Here is a 22,864-nt window from a genome sequence, read left to right on the forward strand (position 1 = left end):
TGATTGGTTGTTATGCAACAGAAATGCTCAAGTTTTTAAAATATTTTCGAATTTGATTCTTAATTGACTTAAAAAGTAAGTCCTTAATTAGTCCATAATTAGTCCTTAATCCTAAAGAAGTCCTTAACTCTCATCGTGTATTTCTATACAAATATTAAGTGACGCTTAGCAAGCCATCGATATGTCAAGTTTTCCTGTATGCGTATCGTTAACTATATTAGAACTTTTCGAATGTAAATTCGTTGAAGGCAAAGAACGGTTTCCGAATAAAATTAGTATGAGCATGTTATCTGATTTAATTTACAACGCGACGTGTTGCGGTAGTCCGGCAGAGTCGTCGGTTTCATTCATTAGACGATGGCGGTCGTCAGGTGCGCGCCGTGCGGTGGGACGGGTGTGACGGCAGCGTGCAGTTTACGCGCGCGAACGTTTCACTTCCGCCGCGAGACGACGCCGCGCCGGTCGGACGCACGATCGGGGGAGTAGGAAAGAAAATAACGTTCACGCCGACGAGATAGGATCGCACAGCGCCCCTCCACGTCGAAACACGGCCGCCATTGGTCCGCGGTCTGCCAACCCCGCGCGCTCCGGCCACGACTCCACGTTCACAGATTTTAAATCTCGACCGTTTATTTCGTAACGAGCGAGCGGAGTGTTCGGTTTGCGCGGCACCAGACTCGGCTCGAGTAATTACTCGACAACGTGCCCGCGAACGATTCGGTGCTCCGGCGTGACGTCGAAGACGATCAGTGCGTGCAGTGGTTCGAAGGGACGGCGTAGTAATCAGCGGAGACGTCAATTTCTTTCGATGAGTGGAGGTTTAGTGCATGTTTATTTACACCATGACTAGATCCACACTCATCCATGGAAGTTGCGAGGTTCGTCGCCGAGAGAAATCGAGAGAAGTCTTCGTGGGAAAGTGCAGGATCGGCGGCGCACCGCTCGAGGTACGTGGGATCCGTCGCGAGGTGGAAAGGCGTCCTCACCTGGCCGGGCCCTGTCCGTAGCGTGCCTCGGAAATCATCGTTTAGATACACTTCGCGCCATTTATCTCTTGCTTGTCGTGGCCAGTTTTTGCGATCGTTTTTCATCCGTCCAAATGTAGGGAACAAAGTTTTTTTGGATTGTCCAGTCGATCCACGGTATAATCTATGAAACAAGCGTTTAAGTTCGAAGAATTCGTTTTTATGATTATCGGATCCTTAAAAAATAAGTATCGCGTGCGGGCGGGGTGAGCGAACGAGGGACGAGGGGCGAGGCAGATAGCTGCACGGACGCATCTGCTCCTTCTGAGAAAGGCCATTGTGGCGGTCCCGGAGTGGTCAGTGCGATGACGTCACGGGCCGGGGCCGACAACCTTCTCCCCACCGACTGCTCCGTGCCGTCAGCCCCGACATAATCATTTACTGTTTTCTCAGGAGCATACTTACTACAAGCCTCGTTATTGTTTTGCGGATGTAAACTTGCAGTACCAGTTACTAGTTTTCTATCCTTAAGAGTTGAAGAAGCTTTTGTACCAGTAGTTTTCTCTGCATATAATTTAGACTGAAAGAAAAGTTTTGCTCAGAAAGTTGCATATCCAACTATGCTTACACGCAAATAAACTCGTAGACACGAATTTAATTTATCAACAATTCACGATTAAACAAGTAAATAAAATACATGAAAACACGTAGAATAGTAGAATCTGAAAAACAAAGCAAAAAGGTAAATCTTAACTTTTTCCGAAACATCAAGTAAACAGTAATTTAAAGAAAAAGATAGCAATTTTGCAGTTAATACGTTTTCTCGAAAGCAGACACGAAATAAACCACGTGGTACAATTTTAGTTAATAAGAGTACAAATTGTTACAAACTTATTTTAAAGTGTACTCAATCTATTTATTCCAAAGTATTTACTGTTACTTGTTTAAATTGCTCAGCCAATATCCTTTTAGAAGTTCATTTTTCCTTTATTACTTCTTCGAATACAAAAAAAAGCAATTAATCTCGCTTGTCGGCCGCTTAGTCCGTTACATTCGAAGTAATTTCCATATTTTTTACAGAGTAACACATACCTAAATACAATATGAATACACTAAAATCCTATTTAAATATTATAACACAATCACTCTTGACATTGAGACCTCGGAAACCTCAAATATTTCCGACAAAAGCAATTTTACATAAGTATTCACCGAGTAAATTATACTCTGTCCATCATGAGTCGATTTTGTGTTATTTGTACGTGTTGTTATGCCTCGCGGAGTTATTTAATAGTGTTCCGGGTAGTGAGTCTGTTGGTCCAGGTAACATGCCCAGGTAAAGAATGACGCCGCGCTCTACAAAAAAAATGTGTAAAAGATTACTTTGCGTTCTGTCGCGTCGTTAAAAGTGAGTAGTGGCACGGAAAATTAGAAACATTAATCGTTTCACATGGCCGCTTTTAATAAAAATATAAAATCATATTTAAACATTTTAGTTATAACTTTTAATGTCTAAATTTTCCGCAAGCTTTGTTCTCCTAACACTCATTATTCATATCCGTTTTGTTAGGCTGTGTTTAGTTTAAATTCAACATGTTATAATTTTACTGTTTGCTAATGTAAAAGCATAAAACTTGATGTAGCCACCCGTGAGTACATCTATTAAATTACACGATCATTATTGAGGAAAATATGACAAACAAAAATAAGTAGGCATTTCAATTAACAATTTAATTTTATTGTTTTCCTAAAACGAACTCAGTTGGAGTTGGGAATGACTGTTGTTTTTCAACGCTTGCTGGAACTGGTAAACTTGAATCAATTGTTGTCTACCGTTTGTTATAGCTACTACAGTCATTACGTTCCAATGTTTAGGTGATTAATATACTAATTAACATTATCTTGCTCTTTGCTAGTACATATATTGGATGAGTTTTGATTTGTCGCGTCGGTGACCAATATTGCTTGAGTTCAGGCGTTTCGAGTTGCTGATCTAATGTTGTAAGAATAATTCTGTTGCCGGCATATTGCCTATTTTATCTTGAATATTCGCACTTGCTTCTCGTATCTAAAACAAATAGTATAAATGATGTTCTTTCCCATGAAGTTATGGCATTCATATTCGTGCTCGCAACGAGGTTGTTTTTAGCGTGTAAACGTGACGCTTCCGCGTTTGCATTAGACCGTGCGAACCGAGGGTCGAGGGAGCCAACCGACCTAACGTAAGCTTCCTTTGTTTAACACATTAGCAGAACGCTCACACCGTCGTGCACGGGCAGGGAAAACAAAGGCTCACAAATAACCGTTCCGATGACTACTGATTAGCCATAACTTTCACGGTGAACGCATTGCAAGGTACATACGCAGATGGTTGCCGCACTAGTCGATATGCACGGTGCAAGAATTAAATCAGTGCTCGAGAAATTTGTTTTCATCATTTGTATTTTGTAATAAAGCATTTTTGTTACAAAACTATTTCATTAAATGAGTTGTAACAAAACGTAAACCGTTTAGAAATAATTGAAATTCGAATACTTTTCAATTGCTGTCAATGAGAATTATAATATTATTTTTTTCCCCCGGGATGAAAAGTTTGGCTCCCGGTGAGAATTGGGTACTTTTGTCCCGCGTGCCAGGGACTAAAAGCGAACTTTTCATCCCGGTTGAAAAAAAAATCGTAATCACCTAGGGAGTAAAGTAGAACATCCCCAAAAACAATTCGCGGCCGTGAATGTCCTACTTTTCGCCCTCGGTGCGTAATATACCTACTATTGTTAGCTTAAATTTATTTTACAGGTAGCTTTTTACATGAATTTTCATATTTGGATTACACTTTATACAGCGCGGGCGTGAGGAGTGGGATCAAATACAGTCTTTAATCTTTCGTAGGTCTAATAGTTTTCTTCAAAATCTGTTCAGTGTTTTGAGCCTGAAAACTTAATAAATAAAGTACTTCAAATAAAACATTATTAATTGCTATGAATTTTTTACGATCTAAAAGTAAACCTTTTATTCCAAAAGTTTTTAAATGACGATAACATCTTCATGACCTCCGACTTTCATGAAATAAATAGTTCTGTTCCAAATTAATATCTGCTACTGTTGCATTTATCGCATTTTCATTAATTAGGTACATTTGGGGTCGATGAGATTTGGTTAAATTAAGCATCAATTCTCATCAAACCTGTCGTTAAAATGAATAACTAACCACCAAAAACCCTGTTCAAAGCGAAGCATTCATAGGTCTTAAATGTGTGCTATACGTAAGTTTAAAAAGTAAAGGTGACTATAAATAGCTTTGGGTTGAAATAGTGGAGAAAATTAAGGGCGAGGGTGCAGTCGGTAATAAATTCAAAAATAACCGTAACCGAACTGTCTCTCAGATGACTAGCTTGATGATGAAGGTTGCACGTCCGGAAACGAATTTATCTTTTATTATCACATAGATGGGTGAACAGCTCACGGCGACGCGACTTGGTTGGAAGTGTTATTCCGGTACCCGGAACGCGGCGGCAATAGGTATTACAAACGCAATTTCAAATTTTGCGAGTTTGATTTTTACTTGATGTGATATACACTAAATCAGTTATGTACCTATATCTATAGAAAAATTAGTATCTGTCTGCGAGAACACCGGTACCGACTTCAAATTTTTTTTTTAGAATTAAGTGATATATCAAATTGTTCTCATCAAGTTTCATATTGAACGTTAGATCCTTTGTCAAATTACCTACTTTTTTCCCCCTACCTATGCTGATAGCCTTGACAGGCTATGTCAGCTTCGCCCTAACATGTATGTGAGCTCACGGGGCTCAAACCGGAGTGTTGCTAACACTGGTCCTAGCAAAAGCAGTACTTCGCAGAATCTACCACCGGATCGGAAACGCGACCCACTGAGAAGATCCGGCGAGAAACTCAGTGGGCTATTAACTACTGATGTTAAAGATTCAACGTATTAATATCCATATAATGCCAGATCCATATTTTATTGTTCCCAAAAAGTGATGACGTCATTCAAGAAGTTTTAAAAATGTAAACCCAAACTATAAGACAGATTTAAACGCTGTTGAAACGTCATTTTGTGAACACGGTGAGAAGACATATTATGCGTTCGTTCGCAGGAAATGTCAAATTGTGCAAACGTTTGATTATGATTCATTCCGAATGAATGCAAAAATAAATAAAGAGGTAGGTAGTAAAATGCCCACTTCGCTGTTATTCAATACAAGGAAACCCGTGGTTAGGTTTTATTGAACTTTTAAAGTTGCAATTCAACAAAATTATGTATGCTAACGAACGCAATACATCGCGATATATCGACATAAAAATTTGTACATGTTTTAGTTTTTATTTTATTGTTAAAAATGAAAAGAATATAGTACCAACTACTGTCTAAAGTATTAACGCAATGTGAATAAAAAATTGCGACGAGAAATTCTGCGTCACAAAAGCAGTAAGTAGCTTGCTTGATTGTCGCCAATTAGTTGTAATAACGGCCCTCACTCGCCGACGAACCGATGGCATTGTAATTTGTTAGTGATGTTCCAACAACTAAACAATTTTGTGTGAAATAAATGATAGTAAAATGTAATATGTATTATGTAAATTTCAAAACATATAAACAACACGGAAAGTATGCACGAAAATGGTGCACGTTATGTATAGAAAGGTAAGGTAAAGGTAAGGTCATTAATTCTAACATGGGAAGTGCTCTGAGGAATTGATCGAGATCATCTCTTGATCTCCTTTTTACCATCACACCTCCCGCCTTCGGAGTAAAGTCCAGCACTACTATCACAGCTTCTTTCACAGCAGCTTCTTTCACAGTGCGTTTCCAAAGATTTTTTTGCCACGTACCATTTGGCACTGGATTGCCCTCTACGAGGTTTCCCGAGTATTATGACAAGTCCTTCTTCACGAAAGATTTACGGAGTGTACACAGCGGTAGGCAGCGACTTGGCTGTGACCCCATTGCTGACGTCCATGAGCGACGGTAACCACTCCCCATCAGGTGGATCGTGTGCGCGTCTGTTTGCGAAAGCAAAAATTACACTTTTATATTCTAGGGGACATTCAACTCAATCCAAAAGTAAGGTGATTGTAAATCGTTATTATGTCATTTCGAAACATATCAAATACTTTACGGCTTCCACGATCTTACAGGAAATTTTTAATAATTGGGAATTACCCATCTACGACTTGCACAAATCTTGATTTAATAATGTTCTTGGTACAATAAATGTGAGGTAATTCCTATTATTTCGGGACTAAATTAATCTTGATCAAATTTTGTTTACATTTAAAGGAAAGAGCTAAAAGCAACGGGGTCGTCGCCAACGTCAACGTATAAGTCACCGTCACACAGTGGGTCGATACTATGATTTTAGTGACTTAGGGACCAACTTTGTTTTTTAAGATTTTTCTTCACGTAGATAGATAGAGCTCGTTAATCTCAATAATAATTGTTTTGGGCAAAAATTACAAAAACTTTATAGTTTGGTCAGAAAAATGTATTTTATGATTTTTTTGTATGGAGCGGGTCACATTAAATTAAATTCCTGCTAAGTACCGTGAGGTCCCGCTTTGAAACTTTATTTTTCTTACACCTTGTCTAGTCTACTATCATTTGGTGCTATGAACATGTGCATAAAGTTGCAACTCTGCCAAATAAATGGATCGAAAAAAATGAATAAATACATAGAATAAAAACCTTTATTTTTATTTTCGTAAGTGCTTTTAAGTTAAATTTGATATGGATTAGTAAGTACAAGCACGCAACAATACCCATAATTACATAATACCTAACAAAAATACATTTAGTAGGTCTCTAATTAATCAATCTCTGTAATTATTAGGATAGTTAACATTAGTTACTGAGGATAATTAGTTAAGCAGCCAATACTGGGTAGTAGAAAATATAGTACACATTTTTGTCTCTCTGGAAGTATAAAGTGACCATATTTATTATATACTAACTATTGTTCGTTTATTCGTACTACTACTAACATCTTGTGATTGTCGTCGTGATCTTCCTTTTTCCGTTATAATGGATAATTTTATTAACAATTTAGGATTATTTATGATTTTAAGAGAGCAACTACAGTCGCTGTCTGATAATAAAAAACTTTCAATTCCTACAAAATCAAATGAACGTGACCGAAGAGAAAAGTGTTGAGCCCCAAAAATTCTGTACGCACTTTTGTTCAAATATAAGTGCAATATGGAAACGAAGTAGTCGCATGTTAGCACAGTTTATAAGAAAAAAATGTGATTAGTTCGAATGTGCAACAAACTGGCCCGAAGGCATGATACCTGAAGATATCAACACTGTACACGAAAGGCTCGAGATTTCTAATACTGAAGATGTTGAAAATGTACCACGCTCTAATGTACTACAGAAGCCTCGACATCTACTTTTACACCTCGAAAACCTTTTGAAGAATTGGGATCCAGGCACATTGAACAAATTTACCAATCGCTTTCGTTAACCCCGGATTAAATGAAAGCTACTACAGTTGCTAGTTTGAGAAACACTGGAAATGAAGATGTAGGAGAAATAATGAACCATTTGTCAAATCACCCCGAAGATCTAGAAAAAGTTAAGGAGTGTTTAAGTACAAGTAAAGTGAAAAGTAGTACATATTCTCCCGATAAGGCACTATTAGTTTCACTTAAATTAAGTAAGTGGCAGTATATAAATCTAAGAGAAGCAGCAAATGAAAATGGGTCCGATTTATACCCTTCTTAATACAAAATTAAGCAAGAAAAGACCAAATGTTATCCAGGGAAAGACGAGGTAGTTATTAATGAAGAAAGAGCTGCTATTAAAATGCAAGCATTACTAAGCTTGGCGGTATATAGGCTTTTAAATGTGATTACTTCGGATTTCGACTCGGCAAGAGAGTTACTGCTTATAAGCAAATAGGCTTTGATAGAGCCCCAGGTCAAAGTAATTATAAACAAAAGACTGAAACAGAGTTTGATGATTCATCTATTTTCTTGACCAGTCTAGTTCCTATAAGGCTTCAGAAATTTGATGGAACAATTGTTTGGGAAAACGACCTACCCTCATCAACTTTTTGTTGCCGTCCAATAATGTTTAAATTTATAAAAGAAACGCAGTCAACAGTGGCAATTATAAAAGCTAGCATAACAGAAGAAATAGAAAGACTTCAGCCATCAAAAATCAAACAAGTTGAAGTTAAGCATCAATTGCACATGACGATGATAGACGGCAAAATAAACTCATATTTGTCAGAAACATTTTCTGCTGTCTGTGATATTTGCAAAGCAAAACCGTCAGACTTTTTTGGAGTCACTTGCTTATCAAAGAGAAAATAATGAAGGAATATTCCAGTATGGAATGCCATCTTTACATGCCTGGATAAGACGCATGGAGTGCTTACTTCATATCGGTAAATATAATTTTATTACTTCACAATTTTTTCATCCTATGTAGTTTCCTGTGAGATTATTTTTTAAATGACATTTTTTTGTTTGCGTCTTTTCGTTTGGACTTCAAGAAATGGAGTTGCAAGGGGCGATGACTAAGAAAAAATATCAATCAGAAAGAGCGCTATACCTTAAGCGTTTAAAAAGGAATACGGTTTACTTATAGATGTTGTCAAGCAAGAAGCAGGAACAACCAATGATGGCAATACTGCCAGAAGATTTTTCAGGAATGCAGAAGGAACAGCCCGCATAACAGGAATACGTAAAGATTTAATAGAGAGGTTTCACGTGATTCTTCAGACTGTTGCATCTGGAGAGCGCGTGGACCTTTCCAATTTTTCCGAGTTTTGTAGATATACTGCAGAATTGTATATTAATTTATATCCCTAGTATTATATGCCTTCCAGTATCCATAAATTGTTGGCACATGGTAGTGATATACAATAATAAAAAGCTTTGCCTTTCGTGCCATTCCTATAGGTAAACTGTCGGAAGAGGCAGCGGAAGCTCGCAATAAAGATTTTCGGAAATATACAGAGAGTTGTTATTTTAGAAAGATAAGTAGACTGCCGACTAATGAGGATATTTTACACAATCTTCTTTTGTCTTCTGATCTAAAGATCGAATGGTGAAACAAAATATATAATACTTAGAGAGATTGATTAATTAAGACCTACTAAATGTATTTTTGTTAGGTATTATGTAATTATGGGTATCGTTGCGTGCTTGTACTTACTAATCCATATCAAATTTAACTTAAAAGGACTTACGAAAATAAAAATAAAGGTTTTTACTCTATGTATTTATTCATTTTTTTCGATCCATTTATTTGGCAGAGTTGCAACTTTATGCACATGTTCATAGCATCAAATGATAGTAGACTAGACAAGGTGTAAGAAAAATAAAGTTTCAAAGCGGGACCTCACGGTACTTCGCAGGAATTTAATTTAATGTGACCCGCTCCATACAAAAAAATCACAAAACACATTTTTCTGACCAAACTATAAAGTTTTTGTAATTTTTTCCTCAAACAATTATTATTGAGATTAACGAGCTCTATCTATCTACGTAAAAAAATTTGTTAAAAAACCAAGTTGGTCCCTAAGTCACTCAAATCATAGTATCGACCCACTGTGCGTCAGCGGGGCGATCACCTCGATTCGATGTTTCAATTTTGCAATGCTGTTTCTCTCTGCAAACGAAGGATGCGACGCGTCGAAAAAAGGATTGGTTTGTAATCAGTAAGGAGATTTTTACAAAAGCATAAGATTTCAGAACCAGAAGTTTATTATTTGTTTGTTTTCCATAATTACTTATCAAGGGTTGAAAGACTATTTGGTTTCAGCAACATTTTTAAAGCTTTACAGGTGAGCCATTTAAAGTTTATAGTTTGGAAAAAATATTATGACAAACATTTCTTCAGCTATTTGAATGGTGTAAACATAATTGAAGTTTGATAAAAAAACATGAAATTGTTGATGCTAATTTCAAATAAAACAGACCATTAATTATAAAGATAAATGTCGCGTATTAAGGGAAATGCCGCTTAAACCAAATACCTCTCGATATGTGAACGAGATTTGATTTGCTAATATTATTATTACAGCATATTGTCATCTCTCGTCCATGGACCGTTAACGACACGACGCTTAGGTACATACAACCTGCTTCAAAAAGCTGTTTTGGTTAATTAATGTATATGGGCGCAAACGCCACTATTGGCAATAATTAACATAATAATATTATATAGTTTAGTTTATTCTATGTTAATATTTATTTATTATTAGCAAGATGAAACTGTTATTCTACCATATTTAATAATTAGCAGACACTGTTTTGATGTGAAAATGTTCAGAATATGTTTAATGTTTATATTATTGTTTAAAAACACAAATGACTATAAATAATTAAATATGAATAAAGCATAAATATTGATAATAATTTATATTATAATTAACAGTAATAATTAAGTATTGTAATTGTTATGCAATGATGTTGTTGGCGCCATTTATTATTAGACTGGATAATAAAAATGTTAGTTAATATTACTTATAAGTAATTCCTGTAAAATAAATTAAATGTCAGTCATGTAAAAATCACTAAAATATGTATTGTGAATATTAAGCTATATTTTGTGAATTGTTTCGCAGTAATTACATTTGTTTGTATAAAAGAAGTTGTAGTTGCTATAACCATCAATCACAAAATGGCTAATTGTGTAAAAACCACTGAATAACTCAGGCGTGGCTTTTTGTTGTAAACAAGTTAAAGTTTTATAGAATTGTATTGTACTTTCATTGTAAAAGAACTTATGTGTGAAAACCCTGGCTTAACGCCGACATGTACCTTATATCCTTTGCTGAGCTTTTTAACCCTAAAAGAAAACTTTGATAAAGGCGGTATGATTAGATTTGTGGTAGTAGTACTATTTTGCCAACTGGAAATGCTAAGGTTTCACACTGTACAGCCCAACCTTTTATAGTTTCTGTCATATGAAAAATGAAATAGAGCAAAAATTGATATTGGATGAAATGAGGTTAAGTTGATTGAAGTTGAGTTTATTTGGGACTTTAATCAATTGAAATTATATTAAATAAAACGAGTTTAGATAGGCGGAAATTAAGTCTTAGAAAATGATGGTTATTTATTGAGACCTCAGTGGAACTTTTGTAAGAAGCCTGCTACGACTACTTAGTCATGTGCTGCGACTTTTCCATTTTTCTACATTTGTGCACTTTTACAGATGCTGAATAGTTAATAAACCACCATTATTATATAGAAGTTTGGACCCGAAGAAACTCTAAACTAACAAAATTTACATAACTTCACTCTTCTTGTTCCCGCCAAAAAGTCGATTTGATTTATCATAAACGTGACAACGTTTTTAATTTAACTTCTTTAAAAATGTATAATGAAGTACCGTTTTGCTTCAAACCATTTTGCCACGAATAATAAATAGAAATTTTAAATTCAGTTTTTTTTTACATTATTCCGTTACTTCTTTTAGCTTGTATTGTAGTGCTTAGATTTCTTGAACGTTGTGATATTTTTAGACTTGATATTATTTTAGAAAGGTATATTATTTTTTTCCATTTCAATCCATGTAATTTGCATCCATATTTTTCAAGAGCACATAAGTGTATTTTATTTTTTATTAGAATAATCGTGACGGCTCAAAACATATGTAAGTTGACATAAATGAACTTGGATTTAAAATTATTCACGTCTAAGTTCTCAAAGCAGACCTGAATCATGTAATTATCGTGGCCTTTGTGCACGTGGTAACTATAGGTAAGTAAGTATGCTTTACGCAACTCACAATCGAAACACGATGATTCATATTCATCACGTTTGGTCATTGTGTTTGTTTTGTACAACGTTTTCCACTAAGTTTTCAATTATCGAATATCACAAGAGTCATAGCTGCGTACAGCTTATTCGGTTTCAACTGCGTTATTTGCGTAATGAAATTGTCTAATCTGCGGTTTGATGCACTATACGACTTTAATAAGACGGTGAAAGTTTGATTATTCAGCAACATCTTTATCTGTGTCAGCTTGAGACGTTTACAAATCTTTGAACTATTTGTCGTAAGGTAGTTTTTTAGAAAGTAGCTGTAGAATTGTTGAACTGAATGATAAATACAGATGAAAATTTGATGAAGATTGGATTGAGCAATGTAATATCTTTTTTTAGTTGTTTAGTTTTAGTTCCAATTTTAGTGTTATATAGTTGACGATTAAATTAGAATTATGTTTTGAAGTCAGCTTAGGCAATGAGCTGCTGCAACGACATAGCTGACTGAAGTTTTATTTAAAAATTTGTGACTTAATTCGTTTTAATGCAGACAGGATTTAAAATAAAAATAAAATATTGTAACAGAAACATATTTATAATTAAAGATACTTGAGGAGTTAGGTTTGACGAAATGTAAGTATGAACATGCATAGAAATTTTAATTTGAGGTTGTTAAACATGAATTTTATATTTATATGTGTTGTATGATTATATATTTTTCACCCCTGTCTCTAGGTACATCCCTGTGCTACTTGCTACATATTAATTAGTGGATGCCGTGGAAAACCGGATCACACAGACCCTACATCGGACTAGTTAAATTTAATTAATGTCAATGTTTATTTTATTAATATAATGTATAAAAAGAATAAATAATTTAACAGACGCATTTTTTATTTACAACATTTTTTGGCACTGTGTCACGGATTTTGGACTTTATTTTCGTCGATTTTCCTGTTATTTATTTTGCATTATTTGTACATTTTGTTATTAATTAGATATTTATTAATTTATAGAAAGTTAGATTTCGACTATACATATTACGTGTTTACTGAATGAAATGAAACCAAATAAAAGTAAAACTTAAAAATAGATAAAATTAGAAAATAATTAAAATTAAAAAAAACTTTATATTTCCGTTAAAAGCTTAAACGTTAAATTTATATACATTTTATAATTTTTATTATTTATAAATTATTATTTATTTTAAATTGTTGTCGTATTATAAATATAAAATTTACTATAAATTCTGAGCTCTTGAGTCTCAACAGAGAGTTGAAATGTGTGGACTTGTGGCCCGTCTAGTTGCAAGTGCTGCCGCAGCTCTTAGACATCAACATTACTACTTTACGGCAGAAATAGGCAGGGTCATAGTGCATACCCGAGCTAGTCACAAGACGTCCTAACACTAATTACGTTTAATGAGTGTTCGATATTTCGGCGCCACTGCAAGCCTTATAATCAAGGGTATAAGATATACTTAAGTTTAATAATAGTGAAGATAGTCGCGAAAGCTTAAAGACAATTGTCATTTACCAACGCATCGCTCAACTGCGTACGGATCTCTGAATCCTGTTTACGCGCATTCGAATCTAATTTACTCGAAGGCTCCCTGTAATCTTCAATCATTATTTTCGCAAAGACAAATCCATTTCTGTCCGCGGTACGTGACTGGGAGGTAATGAGATTTAATGGCGTCTGAGCAGTCATTACGAGGCTGGTTGGGTGCGCGCTGGTGCAGTCCTTCGTGCACTGTACCGCAATCACAGCACCCGACTTCGTTTTACCGCAATAACCACTTTTTATATCTTAATTTTCTTTGTTTGTACGTAAAGTGGGATGTGGTATTGGGTACCCAATATTGGGAACCGGGTGAGAATAGTACTTTGGGAATTGGGAAAAGAAGATGTTTAAATTTATTGCAACAAAGGATGCCGCTACCCAGTTCAAGGCTTGCAGTTTCAGTTGCATTGAAATTTTGGCTCTTAGACTCTTAAAAAAAAAGCATGAAATCGACTAGCAACTTTGACCCGGGCTGGCTCACAAAATGTTCTGCCACCAGTAATAACTCAAATTACCTTTTTTATAGGTCAAGCCTGTTTGGTGACGGAAATACATAATGATAGTAACACCTTGAGAAGTCAGGCCGAAGAATAGACAGCTTCGGCAATAAATTGTCATATAAAGCTATGAAACATGAAGCTTCTTCGATAACTATTTTAAAAGATCATAACATAAATTACGATTCAGTGAACCTTTTCAATATTGAATGTTTCGACGGTACACTAAAGATTAATAACTACCCGCATATCGCACGAGTAAACGGTTATAATAGCCGGCAAACTTCTTGAGCATTTGTTGACGTAGTGGGGGTAAGTTCGCGCATGGTACACTCACGTGCAAAAAAATTACTTACTCTGCGTCATAATGCTATTAAATTATTAAAATCAACATATGTATTTATTTATATATTTATTAGAACATCAACAAAACACAGAGGTTAATAATTGTAATAATTTAATCTTTAATTTAATCTTAAATTAAGTCAAAACTAGAGCTGTTGCCAGGTCTTGGTTCAGTTGAAGCGAAGCTGGTATTTGTAATTTTTTTTTCGTTATCATAATCTTGACCATCATCATCATCACTGTTTTCATCACCCGAGTCGCTATCATCGTGATTAGTCGACATAGGGCTCATCGGTGTAGTTTACAACTCGGTCGATTCGGTCTTCTTTTTTGTGTATAATTAATTATTTTTTGAAGATATTCGATTCGTAGTAATCGAATGTTACTCTTTTCAATTACCAGCTTCCGATTATTTTCTGGTTTTTTTTTCCATCGGAAGCCTAGCTCTTTCATAATTCGTCGTAAACTTCATTCCAAGCCATTAAAATGTATATCTTCTTTAAATTTTTGAAGCCTTTCTACGGTACGGAGTTTCGCTGCTTGTTATGTAGTTATTATGATTACATCTTTTTATTACAGATTGAACGAAATTATCCATTCCGGTAACTTTCTTCTTCCCTGATCTTTTATTACCCGGAGTCCGAAACACGGCGAGCAAGCCAGAGCCTTTAGCTTCCTTAATAATAATGCACCTAACAGTACTCACTGATGGTTTTGTTACTTCCGAAGTCTTTTTTTTTTTATTTTTTTTATTTTATTTTTTTTTTTTTTTTTATTGCTTAAATGGGTGGACGAGCTCACAGCCCACCTGGTGTTAAGTGGTTACTGGAGCCCATAGACATCTACAACGTAAATGCGCCACCCACCATGAGATATAAGTTCTGAGGTCTCAGTATAGTTACAACGGCTACCCCACCCTTCGAACCGAAACGCATTACTGCTTCACGGCGGAAATAGGCGGGGTGGTGGTACCTACCCGTGCGGACTCCCAAGAGGTCCTACCACCAGTGATTACGCAAATTATAATTTTGCGGGTTTGATTTTTATTACACGATGTCATTCCTTCACCGTGGAAGTCAATCGTGAACATTTGTTGAGTACGTATTTCATTAGAAAAATTGGTACCCGCCTGCGGGATTTGAACACCGGTGCATCGCTTCAACACGAATGCACCGGACGTCTTATCCTTTAGGCCACGACGACTTCAAAGTCTGTTTTAATTTTTCCATATCATTCTTCCCCTGTTTTATAATGAAGCAATATACGTCGTACACAATTTTTCTACCCTTTCTTTTGAATAGTACCTACACCAGTTTGTCGCGGCATAGTGTATGTTTTATAAAAAATCAACAAACACTCAACAAATAGCAATGGCAACAAAGTCCACAAGTAATTATAACAAATAACTTAACGATTAATAACGATAGACTTTCCACTGTACGCAAGCGTACTTTTGGGAGCAAGCGGAATGAGGGCGCGGTGCGGGGCGCAAGGTTCGACTGATCTACCAATAAAGCGCTCGATACGATTTCCCCTGCCGTCGCGCCTCACCCTCACCACCAAAGTGATCTAAAATTCGGTTCTGCGCAGTCAAGGTCATTTGCTCAAGAAGTTTGCCGGTTACTATACTTGGAACACTTACGTTATTAACTGATGGAAGCTTTAGTGTCGGATATAGCTTCATTAAACTATAAATAACGGCTGTTCTTCCACCAAACAGTGTATGATAATGTGACGCGTAATAAAATTTATTGTGTACTAAAATAATATTAATAATCGATGAAATATGTTACTTAGTTAAGTAATGAGTAGTATTTGCATAATAGCTTCCGTTGAGGAACTATAATCTGCCTCTTTTACTTTAGAAACTTACTAGCCTCTCGTTAGTGGCTTCGCCTGCGCGGACTACACTTTACATTACGTGGTCGAAGACCCGTTCTTTACGCAAAGGTGAAACCGGAAAGAATCGAAGCCATATTCTTCTTTACGGCTTAAACTTTTTCTATACTGAAATTCGTGAAAAACTGGTTCAATGGTTTGAGCTTGAAAACCTGAGCGACAGACAGAGCTAGCAGCTACCTTTAGCCAGGCAATAAGTTATTTTTTTATTGCTTAGATGGGTGGACGTGCTCACAGCCCACCTGGTGTTAAGTGGTTATTGGAGCCCATAGATAGGTATTTAGAACGTAAATGCGCCTTAAGTGGTTACTGAAGCCCATAGACATCTACAACGTAAATGCGCCACCCACCTTGAGATATAAGTTCTAAGGTCTCAAGTATAGTTACAACGGCTGCCCCACCCTTCAAACAGAAACGCATTACTCCTTCATGGCAGAAATAGACAGGGTGGTGGTACCTACCCGCGCGGACTCACAAGAGGTCCTACCATCTACCAGTAAATTAATTAATTTCCAAGATATTTTTTGCTCCCTTTACCTTAATATCCATAAAATTATGAGGGTGTGCGCTATGTAAAACTGCTTCGGAATAAACATAGAACGCGTCCGCCCATCGTTGTTCAAAATAGTAATAGAAAATTGGGGAGATAGTAAAGTATTAATTCATTTTGCTGAATCCAAATAATTATACGGAAAGTATGAATAAAAAACAGGCATACAATTAAAAACAATTCATATTCTGAGTAGGTTTCGCGAGAAAGTCCAGTGCCGAAAAATTTTGATGCGTTATACAGAAAATAGACAGACTGTAATATACCAGTATCTTCCGTCCCATTGCCTACGTTGAGTAGTTAAATAATTAGTAACTCAATGCCGATTCAGGTGGGTCATAATGACTGCTGGTTTAATAATCCGAATTCTCGCTACCATTTATTATGTAAGATCATACAATGGAATACGGCGTCAATTGAGGCATTTTCGACCTGTCAAACACAAACGTCAAACTGGGTGGGCTCATTGACGTTATAACTGTATATTTACGTGACTATATGACGTAGTAATTAGTGCTCCTGTTTTCTGGGCCGAGGGTCGTGGATTCGATCCCCTTGTAGGTACAGGGAATTCTAGTTTATGTCTAGATGACCATATGTATAAAAAAAAAACTTTAGCTACGAATATGAATCAGTTGGACCGTATCCTGGGACTAGAAACAAGAAATGTGTTGTTTTATATAAACCAGCTTGAAGCCCGGGTGTTTAATGGTAGGAAACTATAGACGTCACGGCGTGAATGCTGTCAGCCACTGAGACATGAGGTCGAATTCTCAATTATATTGTATGTTGGCTATATGCACTGGAACACATTACTACTTCGCTGAAGAAATTACCAAGAAGTTAGCACTAGATTACATAGCTTGACGATAGAGTCAGAGTAAGTTCATCGGGCGTCTTTACCTATATTTACTTTTGTCCACGGCAATAAAAATATATTTTATATTGGACTTTAACAAGGAAACTGTTTAACCATGAAGAGCGCCCGTATCAAGTGTTACTGAAGTCGAGTGCCATTTTAAAAGGAATGTAATCTTTTCTTTTTGATAGTGATTAGTTCAGTTGTCTTATAAAATGTTTCGAGTTCTATCAATAAGCAGAATGGACAGAATCCCAGTGCTCAGTGCCTGTTTTTTTTACTTCTCCATCGCGTTATACATTTTTTTTCCTACTTAAGCTGATGGTCTAGAGAGACCACGTCAGCGTCGCTGGACTAGTAGGTGAGCTGACGGGGCTCAAGCCTGACGATGTTGCTAACACGAACCCTAGCAAGAGCCGTGCTTCTCAGAATCTACCACTGGATCGAACGCAACCCACTGAGAAGATCCGGCGAGAAACTCAGTGGGCTGTGTCTGTGGGTTAATTTACTCGCCGAGCCCTTTGTCGGAAGCGACGGGTCCTACGAGAACTATGACGAGTTGCGTAATACATAGTTAACTCAAATTTGTATGGAGTTGGAACGTTTGCTTACGTTTGCCGCTAGGGGCGTTGTTCCAACTCCATACAAATTTGAGTTAACTTTTATGCGATCGAGAAGTTAAAAAACTCACACGAAGCACACCCGTCTCAGATGGTGGACAAACGAAGGAGTCGATTCATTGAAAACGTGCAAAACACAGTTCGTTTACGAGTAGGTGTATGTTTCACACTTGGTTTTGTACGTGTGTAGCATCGTGTAATGCCACACTACAGGTCATGTGCGTGAGTACCGAGCACAACATGCGCGGGTTGATACCTAGACTAGGGCTGGCAGTTCGAATGTTTTTAATGAAACTGCTATTCAATTAATAATTTTATGTAACGACTAAATAAAGACTTATGGAAATAGCAGCATGAGTTTCTTTTTACCCTTATGTCTAAATGATGACGAGTGTTTACCTACCGCTCAGTACTCTCCGCAAACATCGGCCAAACCTCGTTTTTGGAATCGAGACATGTTCTTCAATTATAACCTTATGCAAAGAAATCCGTTTTCAGACAGCATTTCCCGTCAAAAAAATTTGAACTCGATTTTATTAGTGTGGATATCTACTGCAAATTTAGAGCAATATTAGCAAATCGGTTTAATAAAAACCGTCCAGACAATTAGTTTCATTTGTTAGCTTATACTTGTGTTATTTTCCTCAATATATATATCATTCTAGTTTTACGTTAATATTTTCCTCGTGAAGCCAACCCTAGTATTCGGAGCGATCATTTTGCTGTTTTCAACAAGCATTCAGTTCAGGATATCATATCGTGATTAAACACTCGCACTCGATACAGAACGTTACGGAGCTCATAGTTCATTCACACTTCGTTTGATTTAACATCTATATTTGGTATAATATTCTTTGCTAATTTCAATCTAATAAAATACCAAAGTTATAGCTTTTTTCTTTTTAATACGTTTTTATTAGCTTCAGACGTATGTATGTAACGGAATCTTTGAACATGATTTTGACCCCCTTCAAAACGTCGGATTAACTCGAAATTTGGTATACTTATTAAGGACCGATGACAATACAATATTTAAAAAAAAAAAAAAATTGAAATTCAACTAAAAAATGATAAATAAATAATAGTTTAAAAAAACTAACAAAATACGCCTTTATAGAAAATCCAACTAAAAAATAGAAAATAAATTTCAATAAATTTGAATTAAAAATATTGTAAGAAAAAATGATTTTATTGTAAAAAAACGTGGGGTGCTTTTCAGGATATTATCAAAATAACCCTTCTACTCATATCGGTTTATAAAATATTCATAATTACTTATACCATGCACCCCACGCTTTTTTACAATAAAGTCATTTTTTCTTACACTATTTTTAATTCAAATTTATTAAAATTTATTTTCTATTTATAGTTGGATTTTCTATAAAAGCGATTTTTGTTGGTTTTCTTAAACTATTATTTTTCAAATACAATCGTGATGCACATATTTATTATGTATTTAATTAAATATTATCGATTGGAAAAACTAAATAATATACATGTTTCATTCAAGCCAAGGCCTCAATATATTCTGCTGGCAAAATCATTGTTTTATTGTGCGAAAATAAAAAAAAACCCTTCAAAATTCCCAAAAAATATGTATATTTACCCAAATATATCGGATGAAGAATCATCATTTATGAAGCTTATTAAATGTTATTCAAGCAAATAATAATTATTCGTCTAGCAACTCCAGTCTTAAACTACGACACGTAATGATAGAAGGACATAATAATATGCCAGTTATCCAACTCACTGTTAATTTGTTAAGTGGGACACAATGTCCGGTGACAGTCATTTAGATTCAAAGTATCGTTTCATTCGCACAATTAGCTGTTGCCACCTTGAAGACAGCATTTACAGCACCTGTCTATTTTGTACCAAACTTGATACGTAGTTACTGATATTTTAGGTGCGTCAAATCAAACATTTGGATGTTTAAACTGTTATGGTTTTTTTTTTTTAATAGACCCTCTGGCATTTTGAGCTTTGCAATTAATGAAAGAAGTTAGAACATCAAAATTTGCGTATCGTATTATATCACTGAACGAAATTCTATTTTAATTACTAAACATATATGGTTCAAAATTGTTTTCTTGTTTTGATGCATTATTGACATTTTTCTTAATAAGTAAGTAGTACAAGAAATATTTCCGTATTTTCTTAATTCATAGCAATGAAGCTCATTAATAGCCACTTAAAAAAACATCGGTAGATACACAAAGAAAAAAATAGCTGGTTTCTTTGTTGGCCCTTTTATATAAAAACGTTCTCGATTATGACATACAGAATTCCTTTTAAAACTGGAATTACTTATGAATAGAAGTATTGTGTCTTGATTATAGCATGTAAGTTGTGTTTTGATTACAACATACATATAATATTCTTTTAAAACTGTAATTACCTGGGAATACTAGTACCTACAGTGTCTCTTGTATTGAATGTTAGCTTCAAATATACCTACATTCGAAAGAAAGGGAATGTTTTGTTTGATTCAGCGTTTTGATTATAAGAAGCTACAGGAGAACCCGTGTCCTAGAATATTTTTTTTATTGCTTAGATGGGTGGACGAGCTCACAGCCCACGTGGTGTTAAGTGGTTACTGGAGCCCATAGACATCTATAACGTAAATGCGCCACCCAGCTTGAGATATAAGTTCTAAGGTCTCAAGTATAGTTACAGCGGCTGCCCCGCCCTTCAAACCGAAACGCATTACTGCTTCACGGCAGAAACAGGCAGGGTGGTGGTACCTACCTGCACGGACTCACCTTCCATCCTTCGGTCCTACCAACAAATTAGGAAATATCTTACAGAAAATCTGCACGACACACAGCACATAAGCAAACAAAGTTCAGTTCAGAGCGCTTAGAGTCATTAGTCAATAGTCTTAATGAGCTTTTTTTTCTATCTGTTCTAGTAACCTGGTCGTTTCTATAACGAGTTGCACTTATTTTTACTTATATTTATGGCACTCTTGGTCTGGTACACTGTTCTCCCTAGTTGATATTAAAGTTCTCCAGTTTATATTTCCTCCTATTTTGATTCAATAGATACTAGAGCTTTGTAGAATCGACCGCTAGGCCATTTTTTTAAAATTTCCTTTTAAGCAGACGAGCACACGGCTCACCTGACGGTAAGTGGTTACCGTCGCTCATGGACATCAGTAATGCCAGGGGTAGAGCCAAGTCACTGCCTATCTGAAGATTTCCTAAAATGTTCATCGAAATAAGTCTAGCCTTTTCGGAGTCTATCTATATTTTTTATTGACTCTTCGATTTTTTTTCTGTCTATTTTGATCCTTGAGAGGCTATGTCTGCGTAGCTTAACAAGTAGGTGAGCTCGCAGGGCTCAAACCTGTGATTCTTCGATCATATTTGTTCAAATCTAACACGACTATTACAAATAGAATCTCTTCAAAATCGCAACAGGAAGTTTGATGAATTCCATACTAATTGTTAATATGGTCTAATGGCGAAGTGTCCAAGTGAGAATTGAAACGACACGTTTTTCTGGTTGAACGAGCTAAAACGAGAAGCCACGCGTCTTTTTCAGAATTAACATGTTTTTCGTTCAAAAAATAAATACACATTGGAGTATACTAGCGACCCGCCCTTGCTTCGCTTCGGAAACTGTAATTTATTATTGATTTCTCTACTATTTAATGGATGTTATTATACATATAAACCTTCCTCTTCAATCACTCTATCTATTTAAAAAAAAAAAACACATCAAAATCCGTTGCTTAGTTTTAAAGATTTAAGCATACATAGGGATATAGGGACAGAGTAAGCGACTTTGTTTTATACTATGTAGTGATTGTACTGACGGGTGACACTTTATTGGGAACTCGAGGAGGTCGGTTAGTAGTACTAAAATCCGATTAAGGAAGATTAAATGTAAGTATCTGGAAAAGTAAGGTGCAAAAAAGTTTTTTTTTTATCTGAGCATCAATACTTTGAAATCTTTTTAGCCTATAAAATTCTTAATATTTCTATGGAAAACAAAGCATAAAATAATTGTATGAAAAAAATCGCTGAGTTGGAACTAGCTACTCACGCGTCAACTATCGTTTAGTGTCGGAAACATTCGCTAAAGTTCCAACACCAATTGCTCGAAGATTCATCATAATCGGACCAAATAGTTTTGGAACGCATAGAGGATAAACATAGAAGATAGGTATTTTCAAGTAGGTATACAAACTGATACATTCAAAATACGAAGAGTACCTTGTAAGATTACCTTGAATATTTAATAGAAAAGGTGGGACCATGCACTTTAATCTTTAAAGTCTTGATCTACTATGGCAATATAGTAATAATGTTGAGGCTGTATAGGAATTTATGTTGCTCAAAGGGCGGCTAATGTTGCGGCAAAGGACAAACGCTTACATTATCTGTCTGTGTACTAGATATTCAATTGAACGTATTAATTGGTGAACGGGCGAGGGTGGTCTACGTACGCATGCTCCATTTTACAAACAATTACTCAATATACAATAGTAATTATACTATCGTTTAGATCAAAGTAAATAACACACTATTTAGGTCGGCGATATCACTTACATTACGATTAAAAAATATTTATATGTATGAAGACATGAGTGGATGAAGAGGCTATGTACCATTTTTAAGATTTTTGAGGTTTTACATTGATTGAAGGTGTTATGTGCCTGTAAACCATATTAGACCTTAAAATGGCGGATTTAAATGCTATTTGCATGTGACGACGGAGTTATGTACCTACGAAAAAAGTACAGGTGACAAAAGTTTGTTGCCCGTTTTCCCAAAATTAACAAATTGTATCATATCCCCTTCATCCAC

At 35.8% G+C, this 22,864-nt stretch overlaps 2 long non-coding RNA genes and 1 other non-coding gene across 4 annotated transcripts; 2 read left to right on the forward strand and 1 right to left on the reverse strand.

Moving 5' to 3' along the window:
• Positions 1-595: 595 nt before the first annotated feature.
• LOC134200226 (uncharacterized) lies at positions 596-12,599 on the forward strand. Of its 2 annotated transcripts, XR_009975048.1 has the most exons (4): positions 596-947; positions 6,271-6,329; positions 9,560-9,658; positions 12,450-12,599. It is a non-coding gene; the product is annotated as an uncharacterized LOC134200226 (long non-coding RNA). The 2 variants fall into 2 exon arrangements; XR_009975049.1 differs by lacking the exons at positions 596-947; positions 6,271-6,329; positions 9,560-9,658 and adding an exon at positions 10,312-11,086 and having other exon boundaries at positions 11,161-12,599.
• Mir279a (microRNA mir-279a) lies at positions 793-877 on the forward strand. The gene has a single exon (NR_107245.1). It is a non-coding gene; the product is annotated as a microRNA mir-279a (primary transcript).
• Positions 2,682-3,492, reverse strand: LOC134200228 (uncharacterized). The gene is made up of 2 exons (XR_009975051.1): positions 3,329-3,492; positions 2,682-3,033 (listed from the first exon to the last, which is right to left on the reverse strand). It is a non-coding gene; the product is annotated as an uncharacterized LOC134200228 (long non-coding RNA).
• Positions 12,600-22,864: the final 10,265 nt, after the last annotated feature.

Source organism: Bombyx mori, chromosome 15 (assembly GCF_030269925.1).
Source record: "Bombyx mori chromosome 15, ASM3026992v2".
Lineage (NCBI taxonomy): Eukaryota > Metazoa > Arthropoda > Insecta > Lepidoptera > Bombycidae > Bombyx > Bombyx mori.